Here is an 18,660-nt window from a genome sequence, read left to right as displayed (position 1 = left end):
GGGGACGGAAACATTGGCACCCAGAGAGTAGAAGTCAGGATGTTGCTAACCATCCAGCAGTGGACAGGACAGCCCCCACCGCACGCAGCAAAGAATGATCTGGCCCACAAAATCGAGGCTTCTGAGGTTGAGAGACCCTGCTTAAGGGGCACGCCTTTTCCATACCTTTTCTAGAGTTATCTGAGGGCGTTTCTGTTGGGGAGCTCATCTCTCCCTAGCACCTTGTCCCTGGCGATGGCTTCTCACGGGGTTTCTGGGTCTTTCTCCCACTGGGTTGGGGGAACTCTGCCTTGGGAGTCGGTAAAATGTTTTAGGTGACGACAGTAAGGAGAGGGCAGCGGAGCCCGTGATGTTTAGCTCAGCGTAGATTTTAACTCACCCTTCCGGATCCTCATTCCAGAGCGCTTCCAACGGTACAGACTCGCCCCTGTGTTGTGGATGAGTTGAGAAAAATGAAAAATCCCCCACAGGGACCTGAAACCCTGAGTTCCTGCCACATCGCATTCCTACCCTCCTTCTGGGGACGAGGAATGCTCATCAACTCCGGCCGGGCTGCTCAGCACGGCGGGCCGGAGGTCCTCGCGGTGTTCGTGCAGGGGTGTTGTGTGAACGCCTGTCTGGAGGGAATGAGCAAGCCCGCAAGCCTCTCCGTGCCCTGTGTGTAGGGGTCGTGCTGCTCTGCCCAACGGGAAAAACGCTTTCCCGCTACGGTTAGGGAGAGATTCGCCTGGTGCAGGCCTTGGAAGGAGCGAAAGTTCTGTCGTAGGAGATCCTGGGCTGTAACTGAATTTTCCCCAGGGGCTGGTAATCTTTAACCTGGAGAAGGTTATAAAATGAGGCATGTTCCCCCTCCAGTGCCACAAAGTCCTGCCGAGGCTCAGCTCAGGGCCGCAGGGACCCCTCTCTGCATCCTGCCCCCAACGTGAGTGAGCAGAGCCATGTGCAGGGCTCAGGGGAGTCCGTGCAGGAGGCGCACAGCCCTTGCCGTCAGGTAGCTTCGTCACTGGTCCGGAGGCAGCTCAGGGCTCTGCTTTTCACAGGCAACTAAAGGGCGCACGTAACGCCTTGACTAACCTCCGTTCCTAGTGCTTTACACGTATTATTATCTAACCCCCAGGGTAGGTCCTGGTCTCATCCACATCTTGCAAACGAGGAAACTGAGGCACAGAGCGCCTAAGTCACTTGCCCAAGATCCTACACGGTTGAAATTTTGAAATTTCCATCTGAAGTGATCAAAGGTTCAAGGACAGCCTGGCCCAGAGGGGCAGCCGCCTCTGGTTTGGGACAGGTCCCCGTCATTCATTCGTCATCACCGGGCTCCCCTTCTCACAGGGGTTTAACCCTCTCTGCTGTAATTCTCCATTCCTCTGTCTCCAGCACTAGACCATGAATCCCATGAGGATACAGGCCTTCCATGTCCCTTGTGTGTCCCCAGCATCGTCCCAGGATCTGGCATAAAGTGAACATGAGGCCAGTGTTGGTTGAATGAATACATGAATACATTATCTGGATTAACGCTTTCGCAGAAGTTCTTGACAGGGTTCCGTGTATATTTAGGAGCCAAATTTGCTCAGAGGGATTTCTTTTGTTTCATCTTTCCTGTTTGTTTTTATTTCCCCCAATAAGCTTTTTGTTTTGAGATCATTGTACATTCACACGTAGTTGTAAGAAATAATAGAGAGATGCCGTGTGCCCTTCACCCAGTTTCCCAGTGGTTGCGTCTTGCCAGAAAATCGATATTGATGCCATCCACTGAGCATACTCAGATTTCTTCTGTTTTACGTGCCCCCACCTTGTACGTCTTTAAACAACAATGATTTCCGCCCCCACGAGGGGGATAGTTAAAACCGAAAGGTGACAGCATCTCAGGGTGACTCAGGGCTTGGGTCTGGGATCTTCAGAGCTAGAGGCTGTGGATGGTGAGGTTGGGCAACCCTGCAGGTGCCTGGTTACCTGAGATCAGTAACCTGTCCACAGGTTCGAATCCTAGGCCGGCTGCTTCCCAGCAGTGAAACCCTGATTAACCTGTCTGTGCCTCCAGTATAAGATGGGGTAATAACATCATATCTTCCTCAATGGTCGCTGTGGGGATTAAATGAGGTAGTACACGGAGACCCTCGGAAGAGTGCCTGACACAGAGTAATTGCTCGGTGGACCCCTGCATTATCATTGCCATTATTTCTTTAAATTGAATTGATTTGCTTTATTCACAGAGTTTTGCTCCCAGGCACCCGTATCCACACACTGATGCAGTTTTAGACCCTAGGATCTGGAGTGACTCAGCAGGTGCCTTCTACCCATGTGTGTTGGGAAGGCACGTGACTCTGAGCCTCAGTTTCCTCCTCTGGACAATGGGCATGATATTAGAACCCACATGAGATTTTGGTTGTCAAGGACCCTCAAGAGATGGGACCCATTTTTTAAGAGCTAATTATCTAGCTCTTAAAGGTTTTAAATTTGAGATTCCCAGTCGCTGCCTCCACTTTGATAAAAGAGGGGCTCGTGTTCTGGCGGAATGGGCAGTTGGAGGTGGCTGTGACAGGTGCACTCCGGAGGCTGAGGCACCCCCAGAGTGACTTAGGGATCTGACCTCACATCACGTCCAGGCAGGAGCTCCCAGGCAGAGAAGGAAGAGAAAAACGAGTCAGGCCACCACATCCTGAGTTCCAGTTTGGGGACACAGCTCCGTGCTCCCTTCGTCACCCACGTGCTGCTCTTCCCCAACCACCTCCCCGTTCCCGACGCATTGCACAGGAGCACAGGGCCCCGCGGGCTCTGTTCTGTCCATGCCTGAGCTGAGCCCAAGCCGCTGGGACTGGGGCCACTGGCATCCACCCTGTGACCAGAGCTCTTTGTTCTGAGTGTCCTCAAGCTTTGCTGGGGGATGGCCTTCACCAATAAGAGTGGCATGTCGGTGCCACAGGTTTCAAGAGAAAGTTGCTGAGTATACATCTCCCCACTTAAGCTGGCACCGTGGCGGGGGCGGGGGGCACTCCTCAGAGATTTCTGTTAAAAGACCGAATGAGAAGCAGATGGATGGTTCCTACTGGCTGCGGTAAGAGGCCGGCGCCTTGCCGTCATTTCCATTTTCTGCAGGAGCCAAGTGATTATTGAGATGGCACTTCTCCGCCTCTGTGGAATCCCCCCATAGCACTGTGCTTGTGATTCTGCAGAAAAGCCAGGCAGCCAGACAGATGCGGGTTCAAATCCCGGCTGCCACTTATTTGCTACCAGGGTAGGGGTGAGTTTCACCTAAACTTCTCTGAGCCTCAGTTTCCCCATCTGTGCAATGGGAATGAGTCTGGCTTGAGAGGGAGGGATGCTGTGTCTCAAACGAATAGCACTTGCTGTGAGCTCAGGCACAGCAGCTATTCGTGCGGGAGTTTGCCCCGGGGACGTCCAGTTACCTGCTGTTCCTCGGAGCACAGCCGTGGCCCCAGGAGAGCGGGCAATCAAACAGGCACAGAATCTCAGAACCTGCAACCTGGTGGAGGCGGGAGTGGGGGGAGACCTCTGAGCCCATCCAGTCTCACCAAGCCCCTTCCCTGATGCTCGAAGCCCCTCTCCTGCAGCCTAGAAAGGATGTCCAGCTTCTGTAGCGGAACCTGTTCCAATATAAGAAGCTTTGTTAGTTATGGACCCGACATCTGCCCATTCTGGTTATTTCTCTCTTGTTTTATAAGTGATCCAAGACGGCCACCCTAGCACAGACAGTACTGGGACTCGAGTCTGAGTCTCACTGCGCAGCTCACGCCCACGACCTCCGGACCTTGTTACCTCTGTCATTCAGGGTCCTCTCGCTCGTTCCACCCTGCCCAAGACTCAGCAGAGGGCCAGTATGACCTTGCAGGGGAATCCTGGGGAAGAAGGCTGCCCTCTGCCCATGAGCTCTCCAGAATTTGAGGAGTCGGAAATCTGACTGTGTCCCTGGGGTCCGGGCCAGCCCGTCTTGTGTGCAGACGCTGACCAGCTGGTGGGACTGTGGCAGGAGAGGTGGGGGAGTAGTGCTCCCAGCAGCCAGCTGCCCTGGGAGGTAGACACAAGAGCACTGATATCGGACAGGCCTCTCTGTGTTAACAAGACCGCCTGCTTGCCCAGAGGGAAGCTGCCTGGATTGAATGATCATTTGTTGACATTAGGTTTCCCTCGTACGAAGTCAGCCTGCTGTTACCATCCCCAGACGGGTGCACATCCCAAGAACTCGGCAACATTCAACACATAATTTATATTGCACACTCACTATGAAATTGAGGTGAACAAGAGAGGTGAAGCGCTTGAGTTCCGGGCAGGAAGACAGCCGCATCCATGAACAAATGAGAGAAGAGTGAGTGGCCACGATGAAAATAACATTCGGTGACGTGTGGTAGTGGGGATCAAGGAAGGCCTCTCTGAGGGAGGTGATATCTGAGCCGAAGGAGGTGCCGGCCATTCAGAGATGGGGGACTAGGGGGCACAGCAGGTGCATGGTGCAGGTTTGGGGAGACTTTGAGCTTAGTGCCTCCAGCAGGCCCCCAGGAAAGTGGATTGCACACGGGGGCCACAGTGGAAGCAGGGAGACCGTTTAGGAGGCTGCTTGGGGCAGAGGTGGCTAGGATTCAGGTAGAGGCGGAAGGGAGGACGTCCTGGAATTGTGTGGAGTGGAGTCAGGCCACGAGGGCAGGAGTCCGTGCCTGAGTTCAGACCCCAGCCCGTGTGGTACATGGATGAGCTCGGGCCCTACTCCCCTTGTGTGTGCGTGTTAAGGTGGAGGACATGACGGTTTGTAGATCGGAGGTGATGAGAAGGGGGCCTCCCGGACTGTTGGAAACATTCTTTGAGATAACACCCTCGTTTCTCAGCACTGATAAGCAAAGCACCACCGACGAGGTGGCTTTAAACAGCAGGAGTTAGGGCGCCTGGGTGGCTCGGTCGGTTAAGCGGCCGACTTCGGCTCAGGTCATGATCTCGCGGTCCGTGGGTTCGAGCCCCGTGTCGGGCTCTGGGCTGACAGCTCAGAGCCTGGAGCCTGTTTCAGATTCTGTGTCTCCCTCTCTCTCTGCCCCTCCCCTGTTCATGCTCTCTCTCTCTGTCTCAAAAATAAATAAATGTAAAAAAAATAATAATAATTTAAAAAAATAAATAAACAGCAGGAGTTTACTCTCTCCAGGTGCTGGAAGCCAGAACTCCAAAGTCAAGTCAGCAGGGCTGTGCTCCCTCCAAAGGGGTGTGCTGCTGCTGCCAGAGGGAGGACAGATTGCTGCTGAGCTCACAGGTCTCCAGCAGTAGCTTTGCCCCCTCTCAGCCCATGGCCCCTAAAACATGCCGTATCATAGTTTGCTGAGAGGGGAGAGCAGGGGGAGGGGGACTGGGCCAGCCAGCAGGGTCAGCCAGAGAGGGGGACAAAGTGGAACGACCTCCCCGGCTAGAGCGTCTGTCCTGAGAACCGCCTGGTAAAGCAGGTATGACCTTTGTTTTAAGGAAGCCGCCTTTCAGTGACCTGCCAGAGCGAAAGGGCCGTGACCAGAAGAGACAATATTTGATGCAAAGCTTGCTTACTCTCCTTGCTGTGGCAGGCGGTGCCCCGAGAGCTCTCCCTCCACCGGATGGCTCCCACAGTGCCAGCCTCTAAAATTTAGCAGCTTCAGACAATGAGTGACCCTCATCTCCTGCACTCGTGAGGGTTGGCTGGCCTCACCTGGCCCTTTTGGCCTGTGGGTGGGGAGTCTCTCATGCACTGCTGGGCCGGGTGCACCTGGGGCTGGCATCATCTGAAGGCTCAACTGGGCTGGACCTCCAAGGTGGCTTATTCACCCCCAGGCCTGGCACCACGGTGTGCCTGATCTCTCTCTCCTCATGACTTGGGCTTCTCACGGCTCGAATGTCTCACAGGACATCTGTCATCCCGTGGAGGCAAGCAGAGGCCATGCCTGGACTGGCACCACATCACTCCCACCACGATACAGCTTGATGGCGAAACAATTCACATACCCTACAGTTCACCCCTTCAAAGACATTTAGCTTGGGTTTGGCGATATGACATTATCAGTGTTTTTAAATCGTGATCAGATATACATAACAAAATCTGTCATCTTTCAGTGTACGATTCAGCGTCATGAATTATACACACAGTGCTGGGCAACCCTCACCACCACCTGGTTCCCAAACCTTTTCACCTCCCCAAACAGAAATTCTGCAACCAGTAAAAGCTAGAGCTCCAGCTCTAGTAAGGTCTGGTAACCTTAAATCTGCTTGCCGTGTCTGGGACTTTGCCTGGTGAACATATTTCATATAAGTAGACCGTACCCTCTCCTTCTGTGTCTGGCTTCCAGTTGGGAGGCCACGGGGGGGGGGGGGGCGCCCTGGGCGCTTGGGCATGAGTGGCAGGTGGGAGTTGGGAGAACTGGGCAGATTCTGGATCTGTTTCCAGGTGAAGCCAGCAGGATTTCTGATGGGTTAGAGGGGATTCAGGAGGGGGGCCATCCGGAAGGATGGGGCAGCCTGGAGCCTCGTGCGGATGCCTGAGTCCCGGTGCCGTGGACCGGCACAGCTCTGTTGCTGTCGCATAATTTCTACAGGGCCCTGATGTCCATGGCAAGTGATATCCTGCTTTCCAGACAGAATGGTGATGCAAAATCACTTAAATTTTTTTCTGTTCAAATGCAAGATCATTTCAAGGGAAAGGGTCTTACAAGTAATGGCAAATACAGGAAAGTTGGGCAGACTGCAGGTGCCACGTCTGGAGAAACGCGCTCCTCTGGTGTTGCCGACGTGTTGGCAGAAAAAGGAGATAGTGTCTGCTTTGGGAAAGCGGCAGGGTGCACGTGTCCTCTCGAAAAACCGAACTCTTCACAGAAGGGAGCGAGGTGGACTGCCGGTTTACCAGGAAAATGGGACAGATCTGTGGCTTTGAGGCGGCAGGTGCCTGGATCGCAGGTCAGCGGCCTGTCTGCAAAGGGCCAGATGGTAAATGCCATCAGCCTGTGGCCCCGCGGTCTCTGCTCTGCTGCTCGCGTAGCCCTTAAAGGCAGCCACAGCAGCCACAAATGATCGCATGTTCCAGAAGACGTTTATTTCGCAAAAGCAGGCAGCCGGCCAGAGCCTGTAGACCCCCATCCTTGAGTCTGAATCACAGGGTGGAGAGCGTCCTCTCCTGAGGCCTTCAGTGGACCCCAGACTCCAAGCTGGAGCTGACTGTCTGGGGGTGAACGGACGAGTCCCGCTCTGCGTGGACTAAACTCCCTGCCCCCGCGTTGACCCACTTTCTCCTGCTGAGCATTTCCACCTGGGGATTGGAACCCAGTTTGACCTGGTTCAGTGCCAGAACACTAATGTACTTTTTTATAACCCATGTGGAAGCTCATCTCCTCTTTCCACACCTTCGGAAACCAAACTGAACACGGATCAATTTTCGAGTGCCTCTGGTTCTCTGTATTAATGCCATGTCAAATTATTCAGCAGTTGTTTTCCTATAATTAAACGTCTAGACGCATTCGGCTGCTGACTGAGGCTGTACCCACCCCTGATATACTTTCTCTGTGCATATTATTGGAGAAAGCCAGAGAGGTATCTCTCCTCCAAACATTTGAATGAACCAATAGTAACACGTCATTGCGATGATCCAGAAAATACAAAAAAGTCGACTGCCACCCCAGAGATAAAAGTACTGAACAGAAAATAGATGTCTTTCTTTCAGCGTCGCTTCCCCATGTATTGGTTTTTGGTTTTGTTTTTGCGCCTTAACAAGATTATAGCCAGACTGCCCGTGAACCTTCATGGTCCTTTCTCTCTCGTTGCGTTGCTTCGAAAATCATTTCCCTGCCTTTTCACACAGTTTTCGGTAAATAATTAAGATATCCTATCACAACTTACTTGAGGGATCGTCTACTGTAGGTTTATTGACATTGTTTCCAGTTGTTCGCTCTTGTAAATTACACTCCTGTGGCCCTCTCTGAGGTCCTTTATTCAGGATTATTTGCATTAGCTAAATTTCTGGAGGTGGAATTATTTGGGGTTAAAATATTTATTATCTCTTGATTCTTTGTGGCTACATCCTTTTCCAAAAAGGCTAGACCCTGATACTCCTGGAGCAAGGTCTGTTTGGAGAGCCAGGTGTGATATTCTGATGCTCAGAACCGGAGATCAGAAAGGCATTAGCATAACCCCGGGTTGGTCCGTTGGTTTTTCCTTCTGGGCATAATTTCTAAGAAAGGACATTTACTCCATACCTAACGCACGCCCTTCATTTCACAGAGCAGTTAAGAGAGGCCTCATAGTTCCTGTGGGGAACAGTGCTGTTTCTTGAGTGTAACTGTATACCAGCCATTTGCCCACATTTCTGGGTAGAGCCTCTAGACCCTTTGAGTTAGGACTTTGCACACAGTAGGATATCAGTAACTTAAAAAAAAATAGTTGTGGGGAAGTTTCTTTTCTTCCAAGTCCTCGGGTCTCTTATCTGTAAGACAGGGATAGTAAGAATCCATTCAGCAGACACTGACCGTGGCCGTCTTACGTGCCAGGCCCGTAATGTCTGCTGGGGATGCACCACATCCCTGGGGAGTGGGGAATGGCATGGAAGGTGTGCATTCGGATGGTACACAAATATACACGTGGAAACTGTGGTCAAGTGGGAAGAAACCATAACACAGACCACTCTGAGAATTTACAGTGGATGCTTTTATTTCCATGAGGTTAATAAAGCAGCTTCTCTGAGGAAATAGCATAGGATGTTTGAGGTCTGAGGCATGCACGGAAGTTGGCCAAGCAGGAGTGAAGGAAGCAGTCTAGGCAGCAAGAATAGCCCATGCAAAGGCCCTGAGGCCACAGAGCTTTGTGCTTTCTAGGAATCAGAGGCAGGGGTTGCTTGGGCAATGTCTCAGAGACCTTTTGAAAGCCTGGTAACCCACGCTGAGCTTTGAAGTGCCAAGCCAAGAACGTGGGAGCAGGAAGGGGACTGTCCCAGCAGTAGATGACCTTGGTGGCCTGAAGGAGGCAGTGGAAATGAGGGAGAGAAACGGATGAATCAGAGACCTACTTCAGAGGCAGATCTGGGTTCCCTTTCTTCTCCCTTGTCTGGTTTCATCCTCCAGCTGATGATGAGGTTGTTCTGGTCAAGTTCAAGAAGTCAACACTAAAGTGTGGTAGGCTTTTATGCCAGTTGGCAAAGGGGCAAGAGCGAAGCCTGCATTTCTGCAGCAGCAGCCACGCTGTGGACCAAAAAGCAGGCTGGACTGAGCCAGGAGTCAGGGATGCTGGCAGCTCCAGGGCGTGTATCTCTTGGCGTTTGGCCAGGATCATCCCGGGACCAGCCACAAAGTCGCCACCACCGTCTCCATCCCGAGTGAGACAGCCAATTCTTGTATGTCACAGGTGAGGTCAGATTTGGCCTGAACGGGAGGGGCAAGCAAGGGCCGGCTGGCCATCCCACACGTCAGCCCGTGAAGGAGCAAAGCCACCACTGTGTCTGACAGGGAGCCGCTCTAAGTGGGTAGTGGCCGGACTTGACTGGTCCCTCGAATTCACATCCCATTGGGACCAAAGAAGGCCCTCTGGTGGGGGCATTCGTTGTCTGGTTTGTTATCAATTCTTAAGGTCCCACGCTGGTGCAAAGTTCAGAGTGAGCTGTATACTTTTTAGCTAATGCTTACATGATCTCATGTATTGATTAATCAGGTTGTTTAAAATTAAGTGCCACAAGTCAAATCGTCTTCTCTGGAGTTTAATTTTCACAGACCCGTGTGACTGACGTGTTGTAATAGGATATTCGGCATCTGTCGGCGGCTACGCGAGGGGCCAGGTTTCTGGATGAACTTTGGTTCCAACGCCAGTGGCTAGGCTAGCTAATCAGCTCTACGATCTTGGGTGTGTTCCCCAAACTACCTTAGCTTCGTGTTCCCCCCCCCCCATAGCTCGTAAGAGTACTGCTTCTCAGAGTCGTGAGAATAAGTGGACTTAACATACGTGAAGGAAGTAGCTAGAACAGGCTCAAGCATACAGCAGGTCCTCACTAAATGGCGGCCAATAGCACTAAGGTTTGGACTCATTCCAGCTATCTGTAAGCCAAGCTGCGTTCTCCAGTAAGCCACACGTGGCTTCTGAGCACCTGCAAGGTGGCTAGTCTGCACAGACATGTGCTGTAAGCATAAAATACACACGGGGCTTCAGGGGCGCCCGGGTGGCTCATTTGGTTGAGCATCTGACTCTTGATTTCAGCTCAGGTCATGATCTCACAGTTGATGGGATCGAGCCTCGTGTCAGGCTCTGTGCTGTTAGTGCGGATTCTCTCTCTTCCTCTCTGCCCCTCCTCCGCTCTCTTTCTGTCTCTCTCAAAATAAATAAACTTAAAAAGAAAACTTTGGAGCCAACCATAAGAGACTCTTAAATACAGAGAACAAACAGGGTTGCTGGCGGGGTGTTAGGTGGAAGGAGGAGTTCAGTGGGCAAGGCGCCTTAAGGAGGGCACTTGTTGGGATGAGCACTGGGTGTTCTGTGTAAGTGGTGAATCAGGAAATTCTATTCCTGAAAGCATTATTACACTAAATGTTAACTGACTTGGATTTAAATTTTAAAAAAGAAAAGAAAATGAAAAAAAACCCTCATATCATAAATAACAACTAATAAAGTACACATGGGATTTCAAAGAGGTAGGATGACCAAAAAGGAAATACTAAAATTTCATTAGTTAGTTTTCATATTATCTGCTGGAATGATGATATTTTGGATATATCAGGTTAAATAGAACATACAACTCATATTAGTTTCATCTGTTGCCCCTTTTTTTGTAATGTGGCCACTAGAAAATTTCAAATTGCTTCTAAGACTCTCATTTATCTTTCTTTTCGACAGCAGTGGTCTAGAGGCATGATTTAAGAAAGAGGAATGATTAAGAAGTGGGAAAAGCGTAGACTCTCCAGCCAGAAAGATTTAGGGGCTTATCTGGGTAGCACCACGCTCTGTATGCCACTAGGGAAGTCCCTTACCCTCGGTGCGCCTCAGTTTTCTCATCCGCAAAGTGGGAGCAGACATCCCTACCACAAAGAATTGTTTTGAGGCTTCAATGAAATCATATACGTGAAGTGCTTAGCTCCGCCGTCGGCACACAAGAAAGGTGCTCAGATGGAAACAAAGGTCATAGCTTTTGTAACAGGTGCTGGGGGTGTTTAGTATTCAGGGGGGGCTGAGTTGACCCTGGTTTGCCTTGTCCAGCAAGATTACGTTGGCATGCTGTTTTCACCTCCGTTGCCACATTTGACCTTCAGAACGACCCTGGGAGGTACCGTCAGCCCCTTACGGAGCTGGAGAGACGGAGGCACGGGAGCCTTTCAAGGTCTGAGCAGGAACTGGAAACCAGATGCTTTCCTGCCAACCCCGCGCTTTCCCGAAACTTGCAGAGCTTCCCAGAAGCGGGTTTCACTTTCAGAGGGCGTCCACCGCTGTCCCCTGATCCAGAGAGAAAACTAATACCTCATGTGCCCCAGCAGCCTGCAGGGCCCCCTTGCCTGCCAGCACAGGCGGGGGGCAGTGCGTCATCGGAGCCGACTTGAAAGGCGGGAAGCACACCCGTGGGCCTCTTGTTCTCCAGCCTGGTGGACAGCAGTGTTGTGGCTTGAGGCAGATAAGAGGTGGCTCACAAAGCCACGCTCCCTGGACACCTGGGCACCCGCTGACGTCTCAGACCAGCCTGATGCCCAGATGTATGCGCTGCTGGGGGCTCAGGGGACAGTTCACCACACATGCTGCTTTGCAGCTTGCTGTAACTTAAGATGTGCAACACTCTCTCTCGTCAGTACAGAGAGAGCTACCTCATTCTTTGTCTTGGCCGAATGTGATTCTGTGTCATGACCCACTGAAATGTATTCAGCCAGTTCCCACGGATGGACATCTAGGTCGCTTTCTGTTCATATCAGTGAGAAAAATTCCTTCAGGTACACCGATGCTGGGAAAGAGTGGTTAGTGCATTTAGAAGTTTGTAGATCTGGGGGCGCCTGGGTGACTCAGTCTGTTAAGTGCCTGACTTCGGCTCCGGTCGTGATCTCACAGTTCGTGGGTTCGAGCCCCGTGTTGGGCTCTGTGCTGACATCTCAGAGCCTGGAGCATCCTTCGGATCTGTGTCTCCCTCTCTCTCTGCCCCTGCCTGCCCTCCCCTGCTTGTACTCTGTCTCTCTCTCTCAAAAATAAATAAACATTAAAAAAATTTTTTTTAAATATGGGGTGTCGGTTCCCCCACACCATCAACATGGCCAGAGAGTTCATGGTAGGAGGTCAGCGTGGAAAAAGCAGAGGGAGGGTTTGGTGGCGGCTGGGAGGCCGGTCAAGAGGCTGGGGCAGCCATCCAGCTAGGAAACAGACAAGAGCGAGAGAGGAGAGGGTGGAGGCCAGAGCTAGTGTGGAAGTAATACCCAGGACGTGGTCCTGAGCGAGGATGACAGGAGGGAGGAAGCGAGCGCGGGTGTCGGGTTTCCAGCTTCGGCAAATTGGGTCTGTTTACTGAGGTGCTGACACAGGACAGGGAGTAAGTGTGAACCTACTGAGTTCAATATGCAGGACATCCTGGGGACGCCTGGGTCGCTCAGTCCGTTAAGCTTCAGACTTCGGCTCAGGTCATGATCTCATGGTTTGTGGGTTCAAGCCCCGCATTGGGCTCTGTGCTGACAGCTCAGAGCCTGGAGCCTGCTTCGGATCCTGTGTGTGTGTCTCTCTCTCTGCCCCTTCCCCATTAGCACTTTCTCTCTCTCTCTCTCTCTCTCTCTGAAAAATAAACATAAAAAATTTTTTTTAATATTCAGGACATCCTGTTGGGGGGTGTTTATACTGGCCTAGGGAGGAAGATTCAGGGATGGTGAATCATTGGTGGAAATCATGAGTGCACATGAGATCTCCCTGGACTGCGTGGATGGACGAGTGAGTGGCTGGCTGGATAGATGGACAGACGGACGGACAGGTGGATGGGCGGATGGAAGAAAAGATGGATGGGTGGGTGGGTGGCTGGACAGATGGACAGATGGGCACATGGATGACAGACATCTAGACTTGATTCTGTTTCGACTGAACCATATGAAATTGCTCCCTTTGTTTTTCAAAAATAACAAAATACTTAAGTTTACGCAGGCTTAAGTACTCGAGGGGGAAGGTACAACATGATGTCCGCAATTTACTTCGAAATGCATCAAAAAACGGAGAGGATTAATGGATGGGTCACAGGGTCGAGACTGGTAAAATGTCATCGTCAGGAGCTGGGAGGTGGAGGCTGTGGACAGGTATTCAGTGGCAAATTCAACTTTTCTGTTTGTTGGAAATTTGCACAGTAAATTCAGGGACAACGTTTTTCCAAATGTTAGCAGTTCCCCGTGACTTCACTTAATATTTCTCCCTCGTTTGGCCAGGAGAACCTTCTGGGTTCCCATCTGTGAATTGGCCTTATTCTTCCCAGAGCTGGGGGCTGGGGGTCAGCGTTTCTCCCTCCCAAAGTTAATGCTGAGTTGCCCTAATGAGGCGATTGCTGCACCAAGTTCGTTGGTATCTAGCTTGTAATAATTATAGATTTCCTCTGCGATTTGATCCCATTGGTTGCCACAGCAACAGCGGTAATAGCTCAACTGAAGTGCTGTCACGGTGATTTAGAACCAACATGTCTCTTGCAGCCTCCGGTCCGGGTGCCCCCACCCCCTTGCTGTCGTCATGGCAACTGAGGAGCAGCACGTGACCAAAAGCTCTGTGTCCCTCCTCCCCCGCCCCTCCCCATCTTGCACCCTTCCCCACTTCTCAGCCCCCTGTGGATAGGCATTGACCCCAGCTTGGGCTATACTGGGGGGGGGGGGACTAGAGTAATCAGTGCCCCAGAACCCCCACCCCGAGAGAGGGTCAGGTGGATTGTCAGAGCCAGAGCCGCCCCCCCTGGCCCCCGGGGGTCTCGGAGATGACTTGGTGGCCCTCAGAGCCCCTTCCTGGCTGTGGCCATGCCATAGGCGGGATCTGCTGGGGCGTCCCCACCGGAGTGCCGGTGGGGGGGTGGGGTTGTCGTTTAGGAATCCAAAGCCTTGGATCTTTGCTTTGTACTCCAGGGGTCCTGAAAGCGAATGAGAGAAAAATCTAGGAAGAGCATCCTGGAAGAAGGGGCGGGGACAGGGACCCCATTTCAGAAGGTCCCAGGTCAGGTGGCTCATTCTTCCGGTCTAAGCTGAGCTGGGCTTAAAATGTCTTTTTAAAAAGGCCCTGTTCTATTTTTCTCTGTGTGTTTATCTCTTTTTTTTTTTTTCCTGTCTCTTTGTTTCTTTGAGGATCTTTTCCTTTCTGTTTCTGTCTGTTCCTATCTGAAAACCTCTTTGTGAGGCTACCTCTCAGCCTCTCACTCATTCCCTCCCCCCTCTTCACCCCCTCTGCATCCCCCTGCCTCCAGCACTTGCTGGGAACCAGCTGAGAGCATCCTTTGCCCAAATCTGCTTTGCTTCTCAGGCTCCTTTCCTTCCTCCCATATCTGAGCCCATGTTCCGGGGACTGGCTGGAAGTCCGGAGCGTCCTCCGGAGGGAGAGCTGGTACACAGAGGCATCTCTTAGGATGATCCCGGCGCATCTCATCCCTGGGACTCTGCAGAATGGCATAGAGGAGGCGTTTTAAGCAGGCGGGAGCTGGGCTTGCCGCAGGACCCCGACTGCCAGGCACTGTGAGTGCAGACGTGTGTCTGTGTGTGTGCACGTGCCCGTGCACACACGTGTGTGCATGCGATATGTATTTGCACACATCTACTGGTATGTGGAGGTGTGTCTCAACTCGTATCGGTGGCTGTGATCTGTGGTGCTGGGTGTGCAAGTGTGTGCACACGTGTGTGCCCATGCATATGTGTGCAAGTATGCCTGTGTGTGGCTTTTGGTCTGAAGGACATGCAGATGTCCATGACGGATTTTTCAAGGATGCTTAGCCGAGGGAACACAGTGGGATGAGCCCCTTTAAAGTGGGAACAAAATGAACAAAAACGGCACGAAAATGATAAGGGATTTGCTTCTGCCGGTGGGCTCGCAGAAGGACCACCACATGCGTTTGCCTCCGTCCCCAGGAAATGAGGTGAGGGTCACCTTGAAAAAGTATTTCTGCACACACACACGTGCACACGCACACGCTCGGGAATGGAAGGCTCAGGGGGGTCGCCTTCGGGAGCACCTCGCTTTGCCCTCGTCAAGACCGGACTTTGTAGGGAGAATCTCTCGCTCACCAGCCCGGATGGCTCGTGCCAAGAGCTGGCCCAAGGAAACTCTGGACGGCGACTCCCCCCCCTCGTGTCTTTCACTTCTGCAGTCAATTAGAACTTCATCTTGGGTTTGTTCACACCCCGAGAGGTGGCGAGAAGGAAGCAGGTTTAGAAAGCGTAATTTCACTTGCAGGGCAAGATGTGGGAACCTGACAACTTGCCTGGCAGCCACGGGGGTCCTTCGTGCTTCGCCTGACCCCGAACACTGGGGGACCTGGTGGCCGGTCGCTTTGGGTGGATGCTAACTGCAGGCTGGGCACGCCCGGGGCGCCTTGGGGGAGAGGACGGGTCTAGACACTGGCACGGCCTCAGGAAGGCTGCAGGCCAAGGATGGCACTCTGTCCCCCGCTACGCCGTGACCTCTGTCTACACCACCTTGGTCCACCTGCCAAAGCCCTCATCACCTTCCAACATCCACTGTCACTGCCTCCGGGAAACCGTTAGTTAACTCAGTCAAGTAGAGGTGACGCTGAACGCCCTCCTCTCCCTGTCCCTGAATACCTCGTACCTCTGGCTTACGCACCCCACACACCTTTCCCCATTTGCCCATGAGCTGCACTTTATTTTACAAGGACTTCGAGAAAAATATCAACCAAGACAAAATACACACAGAGCAACTGGCCCGGACTCTTACAGCGTCCAGGTCATAAAAGGCCTAGCGGCTGGGATACGGTTGCAGGTTAAGAGACAGAGCAGCTGTGTGAGCAGATGCAGCGAAGGGTCCTGGGGTAGCTCCTGGAACACAAAGGACGGCCACGAAGGACGTCATGGGGGCAAGTGAGCGAATCTGAATGTAGGCTGTCTCTCAGACAATAGCATTACGTTAGTGATAAATTACCTGAACATGAAATACTTGTATGTCAGATCATTTGTACTGAGGGCACATGGAACGTCCTTGTCCTTCTGTTGTTGTTGTTGTTGTTGTTAACAGAGGATGCTAATAGTAATTATGTTAGAGGATTGTTCTGAAAATTATAGGTGCCGTATCCTGTGTAAAGAGCATAGCACAGGATCTGGCCCAAGGTAGGTGATCGGTAGATGCTTGCTGTTGCCGTTGCTGGTTACCTAGTGTCATCCTGGCACCCTGCGATGAGTGTGCCAGAAGGGTCTTTCTCTTCTGCACCCAGAACTGCCTTCATGGGTTTGCGGCCCAGGTGATCACACAGGACCCATGCTCAGAAGAGCCTCACCCCACGCTTGGTTTAATGCCCTCCTGTTTCCATCTCGAAATTATTTTTTTTAAGTTTATTAATTTTGAGAGAGAGACAGGGGAGGAGTAGAGAGGGAAGGAATAGGGGAGGAGCAGAGAGAGAGGGAGAGAGGGAATCCCAAGCAGGTTCTGCACTGTCAGCACAGAGCCAGATTCGGGGCTCGAACTCACGAACTGTGAGAGCATGACCTGACCCGAAGCTGACACTTAACAGACTAAGCCACCCAGGCGCTCCATCATCTTGAAATTCTTAATCCTTTCTCGACAAGGGGCTTTGAATATTCATCTTCGCTCTGGGTCCCACAAATCACCCAGCCAGTTCTGTCTGCACAGGCTTTTTATCAGACCCCACTGGGAAGAGCTCTTAGACTAAACTCCCTGTTACCGCATCATAGCTCAGGCGGGCCCAGGCACATTAGGCACATTCCAGCCGTGACACCGCGTGTCGTCCGCCTGCAACACCCAATACGGCAGCCGCTCCCCACATGTGACAGTCAAGCACTTGCAATGGGGATCTAGTCCCAGTAGAGACGTGCTGTGCGTGTAAGAAATTTATACCGGCTCTTGAAGATGTTGCAGAAAAGAAAAAGAGTGTAAAATATCTTATTAATAATCATACTGATTACACGTTGAGATGATTGTATTTCTAGATTGTAGGTTTAAATAAGATACGTTATTATATTACACCTGCTTTTACTTTTTCTTTTTTTAGATTTCAATTTTAAGTAACGTCTACACCCAAGCTGGGGCTCGAACTCACAACCCTGAGATCAAGAGTCGCAGGCTCCGCTGACTGAGCCAGCCAGGCGCCCCTGTTTTTACCTTTTTGATGTGGCTACTAGAAAGTGTAAAACAACTTCTGTGGGTTGCACTTGAGGCTTGCATTATATTTCTGTTGGACAGCACTGCCTCCCGCCAGATTACCTGTCATGACTGTCAACCAAACCAAGAGATGACAGCCCAGTGAATCAATTTCCAGGCTTTTTTTTTTTTTTAATGTTTATTCATTTTTGAGAGAGAGAGAGGGAATGAGTGGGGGAGGGGCAGAGAGAGGGAGACAGGGATTCTGAAGCAGGCTCCATACTCTCAGTGCAGAGCCTGACCCGGAGCTCAGGAACTGTGAGATCATGACCTGCGCTCAAATCAAGAGTCAGACGCTTAACTGACTGAGCCACCCCGGCACCCTAATTTCCAGGCTTTTAACCAGACTCCAGGCCTGATGCTCTAGCTTTAACCCATATCTCCCCCACCAGAATCCATCAGGCACCTCTCTCTGGGGGGGTCACTGCTGCTGGCCAGCCTTCTTTTCTTTTCCTTTCCTTCTTAAAATGCCCCCAAGATACTTTTATACCCAAAGAGTTGGTCGAGTGGCCTAAATAGATTTGCAAGGCAGCACAGTGGCCCCAGGAGCACTGAACTTGGGATTGGAAAAACTGACTCAGGAATTAAAATCCTGAGGATTTTAAGAGATCAGCTCTCCTTTGTGGGGTGAGCCTGGGCCCTTTGCTTATCTTCCCTGTGCAGGGACACAGAGCAGCCCTCGCTGCAGAGTCTCACAGACCTGGGTTTGCAGCCTGGCTCTGCGTCTTACGAGTCGTGTGACACAGGACAGGCCCCAGTGCCCTGAGTCTCTACGGGCACACCAGAGGAGCCAGCCTCTTGCGGGTTTTTTTTGTTTGTTTTGTGTTTCTTTCCCCACCTTAAAAAATTTCTTTTAATTTATTTTTGAGAGGCAGAAAGGGAGACAGAGCTTGAGCAGGAGAGGGGCAGAGAGAGAGGGGGAGACGCAGAATCCAAAGCATGGTCCAGGCTCTGAGCTGTGTGCACAGAGCCCAATGCAGGGCTCAAACTCAGGAACCATGAAATCATGACCTGGGACTTGCCCTGCCCTGAGGTTATAGCTCCTCAGAGTGATCAAAACAGAACCTAGACAGGCAGTGTGTTTAAATTCTCTCGTGGCCCTTTGGTGTCATGAGTGGGATGCTCACACGCTTGAAAAGCAAGCCAGCTGTGGAAGGGGGGTGGTCTCAGTCCTGAGCAGGTGGATGGATCCTCAGCCATCTTGGTGCCCCCCGCTGTCCCCCTGGCCATAGTGGCCACAGAACACAGGCTGCCTCAGTGGGACCCCGTGGTCGGGCATTCAGCTCCATGGGTGTAGGACACGTTCATGGAGCTTTCTCTGTGCGACATGGCACTAGGCACTGGGGGTGCTGAGCCACATCGGTCGCTTGC

General features: G+C 51.8%; 1 protein-coding gene across 2 annotated transcripts in view; it reads left to right on the top strand.

The window, feature by feature from the left end:
• Window positions 1–18,660, top strand: part of ABAT (4-aminobutyrate aminotransferase) — an 89,958-nt gene that overhangs the window by 14,104 nt on the left and 57,194 nt on the right. Inside the window, exons 1-2 of one of the 2 annotated variants that reach the window (XM_042972497.1) lie at window positions 13,006–14,124; window positions 14,428–14,636. The exons of the other annotated variant lie outside the window; for it this stretch is intronic. The gene's annotated coding sequence lies outside the window, so the exon portion shown is untranslated. Of the gene's footprint in view, window positions 1–13,005; window positions 14,125–14,427; window positions 14,637–18,660 lie in introns of those variants that run through there. 2 annotated transcript variants of the gene reach the window in all.

This window comes from Panthera tigris, chromosome E3 (genome assembly GCF_018350195.1).
Source record: "Panthera tigris isolate Pti1 chromosome E3, P.tigris_Pti1_mat1.1, whole genome shotgun sequence".
NCBI classification, from domain to species: Eukaryota; Metazoa; Chordata; class Mammalia; order Carnivora; family Felidae; genus Panthera; species Panthera tigris.
The sequence above is the reverse complement of the archived record's forward strand: the minus strand, read 5'-3'. Positions and strand labels throughout refer to the sequence as shown.